The sequence below is a fragment of the Neolamprologus brichardi genome, chromosome 22, assembly GCF_056152115.1.
Source record: "Neolamprologus brichardi isolate AB-2024 chromosome 22, ASM5615211v1, whole genome shotgun sequence".
Classification (NCBI taxonomy): domain Eukaryota; kingdom Metazoa; phylum Chordata; class Actinopteri; order Cichliformes; family Cichlidae; genus Neolamprologus; species Neolamprologus brichardi.
In genome coordinates, this window is record NC_142124.1 from 23,852,119 (window position 1) to 23,861,217 (window position 9,099).

Consider the following 9,099-nt stretch of genomic DNA (forward strand, 5'->3'; position numbering starts at 1 on the left):
AATATTAACAAGTGACTCCTGGACTGTGGAAAAAAAAACTACATGTAATCATAAATGAGATGAAGAGGCATCTGGGAAATGTCCAGTTTTACACCACATTTATTGCACTGATACCTCGAGTGGCCCCTTTATACCCAAAAAAACTTTCAGTATGCAAATATGCTTTTTTCTTCCTTTTGGACAAAGCAAAATGTTTAAGTAAACACTGTCTGTCCTCTGCAAGCTCAGGAATCCCACGCTGACAGTCGTGTTTTTCTTATGTACAAAATACACAGAAAATCATTTTCCTTTTTTTCAGCTGTGCAATTATAGAAACTTCAGGAAAGAAAAGACTACAGTGATGATTTAAAGCAACCATTCCTAAAGTTAAGAGTGCTGTGGTCTAACTTAGAAAACAGAAGATCCCATGGGACCCACCTAATCTTAAATCTTCACTCTAATCAACATACAAAAGAAAGTGATGCATTTCCTTGAGAATTTTATTCCAAAAAGATAAACAACACAGGGGATTGGCTATAAATCTCTAATGCAACACAGTCATATGCAAACTTCAATACAAGAGCTGTAAATTTAGGTCAAAGTAATGAATAATATCACAAACTAACCACCTCCTACACCTCCTGTTTGAATTCATTTTTATATAAATAAATACATTTAGATAAAGATGTAACTGTACACACTTGTGTGTAATCACCCTGATGGGAACTGCAGCTGTAACACAAACAGATTTGTGACAGCATCTTGCATAACGGTGACGAAACTGTTCACAGACAAACATGCAAACATACGCCAAAATACAACCCTAAGAGTGGATGACTCCAGATGGCAGGTTGGGGGAAAAAAGTGTTTAATGTTAAACTCCAGGTTGATTAACTTTTGTTTTCAGTTCCAGGGACAGTAATCACAGTTAGCTCGATCAGCTGTGTGTAAGGACGGATTGAAGAGGTGCTGTGGTTGAGTTCTGTAAATTGTTATGAATGAAAAACAAACAAACAAGAAAGACCACTTAAAATATTTTTATTATAGCAAACTTCCCTGATATGCTACCTCAGGGTGCTCACGTTACAGCTGCAGTGAACGAACTGGGTTGTGGATAACCTCAGTCCAAGTTTAATCTAAGTTAACTAAGTTGAAATGCAATAAAGCACACGGCTCCTTCTGATTTGTTAGTCCTTTGAAGGCTTTAAATAAATAGCACCACTTTAAATCATATTTGGCATTTACAGAGACTTTTCCCATTAGCCACTGCTTATATTCATTTTTACAGTTGATTGAAATGGTGTTTGCTCTAGTAATGACAGTGCAAACCCTGACAGCGATCGCCTTATTTCAAATGTGAAAATGTCCATGGTTCAGGAGAGTTAACGTGCTTGGTTGAGACTGCAATAACAATGATTGATTAGAGCGATTGTTATAGTCTTCAAATTGTTTGTTGACCAGTGGGTACTTAAACAAGCAGAGTGAGTCATTTGTGATCCTTCCCTCATCCTGTACTCTCAAGTATGAGTTGTTACCGACAGCCAGGTAGTTTAGACTTTAACAGCATGAATCAAAACTCCTTTGTTTGTCTGTGGAGACTTTTAAAGGTTAGCCTAAAATGAGCTGAGGCTACACGGCACCCTGAGCGATGCCTGCTGTTAATAAATGTGTCTGTACCTGCTGGTGCTGTGTTTATGGGTCTAGTTTTCTACAGTCCAGGTCAAATTTCACCATGACGAAAATAAAACATCTATCTTTAATATATTGGTTATTTTGGCGTTTTGAATTTTAAAATTTTTATTATAACATCCACGTTTCTGTTCCGTATAGACAGAATATCTGTCTATATCTGTTTGAAAGTGACTAAATTGGCTGAGGAAGATGTTGTTGGCACATGATTACAATGAAATAAAACTCCTGATCTGGCGCGAAAAACAAAGGTGGATATTTTGTAAGACATCGGAATAAACTGGGGGAGGGGGCTTTTAAAGAACAGCTCTACAGTGGGCAACTCTGGAAATATCGCGACATCAGAATGGTTTAATCCAGTTCTTTACTACTACATTCATGTCTCCAAGTCATTCTCGTTACTGCGCGCAAGCTCCGTCGTGGAGGACTCGATCTTTGGCTCCTGTTGCACCTCACATTTTATGTCCGTCGAGGTGTCCGTGTGTTCTTGGCCGGATGTGTACTCGGCTAAAGCTTCCAGCCCTGCCGCGATGAGGACGTCCTCTCCCTGCGTCTTGCGGCTGTAACCCAGCCTCTTCAGGGTCCGCTGGGCAGTCCTCAGTGAGATGGGTTTCTCCACCCCACTGCTGTTGTACAAGGCATGGATCTCCTCAATAGTAGCCTGGTTGTTAGCCTCCACGATCCTTTCCAGTCTCTTCTCTCCGTTCTCGTCGACGAGCCGCTTCCTCCCGCTACCTCCGCGGTCGCTGGAGGTTTTCTGCTTCTGACTCCATTCCCTGTGAACGCGGGACACCGCGGTCCTTGAACAGCCCAGCAGGTTCGCTGTCTGTGAGATGCTACGCCCGGCGTTTCGGGCTCCCACTATCATACCCCGCTGAAACTCACTTAAATCGCGCGACTTGCCCATGAATCCCCTCTTCTTCACACTACCCAGGGGTAAATATGTGAAACCATGGATATTTCCGATGCCAAAAACCAAAACATCCTTCTTCTTTTGTCGTATATCCGGCAAACTAGATGCATTACAGTTGCATTGCTGCCCCCAGGGGAAATTTGAAGAATTGCAACGAAAAAACCTCTGAATCAAATGAAAGACTTGTTACCAGGCCATTGACAAACTTCATGGCATGCTAAAGAGGTAATCAAACCATTTGATTCAGCTGTGTTGGAGTAGGAATGCATCTAAAAGCTGCAGGACAGTAGCTCTCGAGGACTGGGATCGGGCACCCCGTTGTACAGGTTGGGTACTCAGAGGGACTGGGGAGCCGGATTTAAACGCAAGCGTGATAAAGCAAAGAAATACAAAATGAGCAACATTTGAGAACCGTTTTTATTTTTAGGCGTTTTCCATTGTGGAGGACAAACGGTTTCAAACTTGTCTGGGCTATAAACCTCATGTGTCCTTCCTAGTACTAGCAAATGCATAAAAATACTGAAAAAGACTGCATTTACGGTTCAGTATTGAATATTACATAAAATAAACTATATACAAACTGTCTTTGAATGGCAGAGATGCAGAAATGTGTGCATGTAGCACAGAGGCTCATGGCTTATTGTCTCAATGTCTAAATAAGTCTCACAGGCCTGAATGTATGCTTGAAGCCATTTATAATTCCTAAGTTGTTTGTCTTAAGTTGTCACCACAATGAAGCACAAGCAGAAATGTTGGATTTTTAGCTGATTTTTACAGGTGTTCCTACTGATAAAAACCTCCCTTATTGTCATTCATACTACACAAAGTAACTAAGCAATAAACAATTAACCCGTTGAACCCTAATGATCTTTGTGTCGGGGCCGAGAGGGAGAACATCTGATTTAATGGGATGTACCACCAGATCTGTTATTTAAATGCAGACGTGTCATGACATGAATCCCAACTAAAAAGCTCACAAAAAAAATTCATCAACCAACAAACAGCTACAACAGCAAACGATCAAAGAGCAGGTAAAAAGATTCCACAAAAAGATGTCTGCCTTATTCGCTTGCTTATTAAGCACCAGTCTACCATTGTGTGCAGTGTTGTCAGCTGCTGTTTATTAATTAATTTTTTTCCCAAAATTACCTCTGACAAGAATGTCTCATTTGTGCAATTCAATGCTGAAGACTTTTAAGCTTCCACAAATTATTCCAAATTGCAAACCGCTTAGCCGTGTTTCTAATAAAACCTCTGTAACGTTGTGAAAATAGGACAAGTTTCTCTTTTTCACTTTCTACTATGGTAATTTCTGGAGGGGGGAGGGGGGTTACAGTTAAGCGGGGGAAAAAACTGGAGATTTCTGTAAAAGTGGAAGGGAAGTGGAGGTCAGCCAATGAGAAATCAGAAGACCAAGCGGTCTTCATCATGTCCACCATGGTGGATTCACAATCACAGAGCACAGAGAGCATGATAAGTTTCTTTCAAAGTTTTGTTTAGTACATTAGCACTATGATTAATAAGGAAATCAACACAGACTGGGACTCATCATTCCCCAATGGGGACAGCAGCAAAAACCAGTGTGAACGACCATTTTAGCTAACGGTACTGATGTTAGCTAACTAGCAACCCAGCTTAAATAGCGGTAGAGTTGTCCCCTCCCTGTCTGGCACTGAGGGCTAAGAATGGAGTTCTCAAAATTATGGTTTCTTTGCTTCTGTGTTTTAAGTAGGTTTCGTTCTTTTCAAGTATCTTCTGACTAATACAATTTGGCATGTGGGGACATTGAGTCTACTTGCCAAATAGCATTATTGAATTCTGTTCATCAATAAATCATGTTTAGTCTCTTCTAAAGACCTCTCTGTGATAAAATATGCACCCTCTGTGCTCCCAGTTTCTGTTAAGTATATTATTAATAAATATATTGTTAATAAATATATATTTCTCTTTAATCTGGGGAGTTGTACATTTTTTATGTTTTTGCAAATTAAGTTTTAAGTTTTGCCTCTTTTCCTCGTTTCAGGAAAAGAGGCAACGATGAAAACCACAGTTTACTGTTTACTTATTTTTCTACTGTGCTTATCATGTGTGTTCCCATGACTTGCCAACTTTTTGTCTATCTTCCATGTTGAGTCCTTTTTTCTCGTGTTTTCTATATTTAGTTTTTCTTCCTCTCTCTGTTTTCCCCTTTTAAGTCTGTTTCCACTCCCCCCATACCTTGTTGAGTATTTATCATCCTCCACCCTCTGTTCGTTGTCACTTCCTCCGTCACTGCTGTGTACTCAGCTGCTCCGTTTTAACAGGAGTTACTGTTAGTTTTCTGTGCTGTATGTCCCCTTGCTCTGTGCTTCCTGGGAGTTATTTTTACCCAGTCAGATTTTCAGTGGATTATTTAAAACTTGTCTCATCAGTCAGCACTAAAATTCCCAGCTAAACCTGTTTTGGTGATATGATTTTGGCAATATTACACAGGAGTTAAAATGAATGGAATTGTAGTATTTTTAGATCTAATATCAAATACATGGGAGGGGGCCTACAATGGATCCCCTTTTATCTTTATTTTAATGTCAATTTAATTCAATGAGTGTGGAAAAACAGAGATAGTGCTGAAATTTAGCTTCTTCTTTTTAAGCCTGCTCACCTGTTTACAGAATGTACCACAATTTTAAAAAGCACCCGCCCAGGCAGAGCAGTCCTCCTGTGTTATGGGAGTTGGGATAGTCGCCAGCACGGTTGGATCAATATATAGACATTTAAAGGTATGATCACGATTATTTTTGAAATATCTGGAACTTCTCTTGCTTTGTTTTTCTATTGGTGAAACCAGGCAGCGAAAGGTTTGCCTATTAAAATACAAAAGCATATCTTTCTTTCAAATTCTTGGTTACATTGTTCACATGTAATTTGATTTCTAATTGTTATTTATTTAACCCTGTACAACAAAACATTGCCCTTGGCAATGGAAAGTTTTCTTGCATAGTTTATAGGAGTAGTAAATTTGTATACCTCAGCCTTTTATGGCTTCTCAACTAAAAATCAACATAAATAAATATAATGTCTGTAAATGAAACACCCCATTTGTGTAGCTATCTAAATTTTATACTTATGGGGCTACATGCTTATTTATTACATTCCTTTACACTACATAAAATCAAAATTAAAATGTTTTATGAAACTGAAATGTTTAATTATGTTGGCCAAATAAAATAAGAAAGTTACAGACTATGTTAATATGAAATGCTTATACTTACTGCTTTTTATATATTTTAACCATATATAATGATTATTACAGAATGCAACACCTGCATATGTGTAAGAGAGAGAAAAAGGTTTTCATTTTGCCACCCCGTTTAATTTCCATGCCACCCTGAGAAAAGTTCTCTAGATCCGCCCCTGGATCCACCTGAGGGCGACCTGTGTTGAACGTGACGTACCAAGAACCATAGAAGAAGAATGATTACTAGCGGATATCCGCTGCTCTTCCCCATACACCTGTGTTAGTGTGAAGGAGGGGTGATTGATGGGCAAGTCGCGGGATTTCAGTGAGTTTGAGCGGGGTATGATAGTAGGAGCCCGAAACGCCGGGTGCAGCCTGTCGCAGACAGCGAACCTGCTGGGCTGTTCAAGGACCGCGGTGTCCCGAGTTCACAGGGAATGGTGTCATAAACAGAAAACCTCCAGCGACCGAGGAGCGAGCGGGAGGAAGCGGCTTGTCGACGAGAACGGAGAGAAGAGGCTGGCAAGCATGTTGGAGGCTAACAGGGAGGCTACGGTCGAGGAGATCCATGCCATGTACAACAGCAGCGGGGTGGAGAAGCCCATCTCACTGAGGACTGCCCGGCGGACCCTGAAGAGGCTGGGTTACAGCCGCAGCAATAGGACCACCGCGGCGGGGATGGAGGCTTTACTCGAAGAGACATCAGGGCCAGAACAGCTGGACACCTCGGGGTTACAGTCCGAGACGCAAAATGACTCAGAGCAAAAGATCGAGTCCTCCACGACAGAGCTTGCGCGCAGTAACGAGAATAACCCGGAGACATGAATGTAGTTGGAAAGAACTGGATTATTCCAATTTGGCATCCCGGTATTCCCAAACATAGTTGTCTGTTGTAGAGGACACAGCGTTTACATTTTTTCTTTTTTTATTATTGTTATTCCAAATGGAGGCAGGTTTTCATTGAATGTAATCAGCTGTGCAGAGAATATCTTCCTAACTGAACTGAGTTGCCTTTAGTGTGGAAGGAGAGCTGCTGCTGTAATGCTTGCAGGGAAATTGTTCAACAGCCAGCTGAATAAGCACGACATAAACATTACAGTAAACATCGCACATTAAGCAGTGCAGTTTCAGGTGAATTCCTAGGAGTTTTGAAGCAGTGTTGTCCCTTTGTTTTGCGAAATAAAGCTTTGATTTTTTTTCCCCTCCCAAAAAGTTAAAAAGCACAGTTACGGCTTGTTAGAGCTGATAGTATTGTAATCCGGAGACAAAGTCAGGCAAATTTCAGAGTTGTTGAACTTGTTTCGAGACACCGAATCCAAAAGTGGCCCATCATATGCTGCTACTGGACTTGTATGCCAGTGCTGCAAGGGTCATCCTCTCTTTAACTTCTACCTCCCTGTCGAGTTTGCTCAGCATACATGAAGTGAGTTTATATGAGCCTTGGTCTGACACTGCATGTATTCACATCTGCCAGGAGGGGGCAGTAAAAGATCTGTATTTGCACTGCACACGATGAAGTTTCGAAGCCTTAAATGTTTACCGTAAGCGCTGAAGGTTTGTCTTCATGTGCATTAAACTCGTGGATGATGCTGTTCAAGTTACATTTGCAACAGTTTGATCACTTACTGTGAATAAAGCACAGGCTGTTTTGGATTTTTCTTAACGTTTAGTAAGACTGCTGTGTTCTTGCCCAACATGCACCTTCACTGTTTTTGCTAGATATTATTTTGACATGCCAAAATGTGATTCTGCAAGTGTGTTTTGACCTTTTTAAATCTCTCAGAAGTAGCTGATGTTGGGACTGCCTACTTCTACTTTAAAGAGCTTGTAATGCAAAGGCAGGGAGTGCTTAATATCCATTTAAGTTCTATCTGTTTTGACCTTTTATCACATATGATCTCAATAATGTAATCAGCCCCTGCTGAATTTGTGTATTTAGAAGTGCATGTCAGGTTACGTGGAAGGTTACAGCGTATGTCTCCAGTTACGATGTAGATTTCCCATAGAAGTATAAATCAGGCCTTATTATGCCAGGCTCATTAATCTGGTCAAAGGTTAAAAATCAAATGAACAGCAGTCTACCTTATTTGAAATACTCCTATATGCTTTTCTTTCCCCTTCCTAATTATCTAAGGAACTGGTTCTCAGTTCCTTTGTTTCACACAAAGCATATTTCTGAAGTTATTACAGCGACACAGCAAACTGTCTTGCAATGGTATAGATGCTGTATCCAGAAGCTGGACTACCTGTGCAGCCTGATTGGGCTGCGGGTGTCTTTATGAGTAGTGACAAAGATAGTAGCAACAAAACAATAGTCAGAAGGGATAAGAATAAGGCCATCACCCACAAAATCTTTCCCTTTTGGGGGGGGGGGATCATGTTGTTGCTTCTTGGGTGCACCTTTTGTCAGCTTTATTTGCACCAAAGCAGGTGAACTGATTTGTTTAACTATCTTTGTGTTATACTGTCGCAGTCAAATGTTTCCTAATTCCTATGGGTATTTTTTTCACCTTTATTCGAGAGTGGAGCATTGAAGACAGGGAAGTGCCAGCACCTCAGTTATTGGAATATTTTTTATCTTGATTGAAAAAAATATAAGAATAGTTTATTTGGAATTACAAAAAGTTAATCTACTAATTTCTGCTCTGTAAAAACACAATATGAGACAGGCATCAACTGGTATGGGAAAGTTAGGGACAAATAAAATAATACATCTAAACATTTTTAATAGTACTGTGCAAAAATCTAAAGGTTCTTCTTTTTTATTTACATTCTACTTCCAAGGAGACAGACTTTCTTAAAATTTTCTTAGGTGGATTTGAAGAAAAGGTTTATCAGGTTTTCTGAGCCTTTTTCAAGGTTTTTCCTTTGGAAATTGGCTGCTATATTTAACTTTTTTTTGACTCAAATCATCGTCAGTACCTATGGAAGATATCAGGAGCATTTACAGCCATCTAACACAGAGCAGAGGCTCTGCCATGATTTGGGCAGCAGCAGTGGTGTTGGGGATCTTTTCAAAATTGCTGGACCATCCAATTTTGAGCCACTATATATACACACCGTCTGGAAAGCATTTTCTCTATAATAATAATCCCAAATGCACTGCTAACATGGTAAGAGCTGTCTGGATGGAAAAAAAACACACCTTCGAACACTATTAGTCACGGATTGGCCTCCCCAGATCTCGGACATCAACATTATTGAAGCAGTGCGGGAGTGTTCTCTCTCATCTTGAGAGAGAACAGAACAAAATGCAGCCAAGAGCCAAAGAAGAGCTTTAAATCTCCCTCAAGAAGCCTAG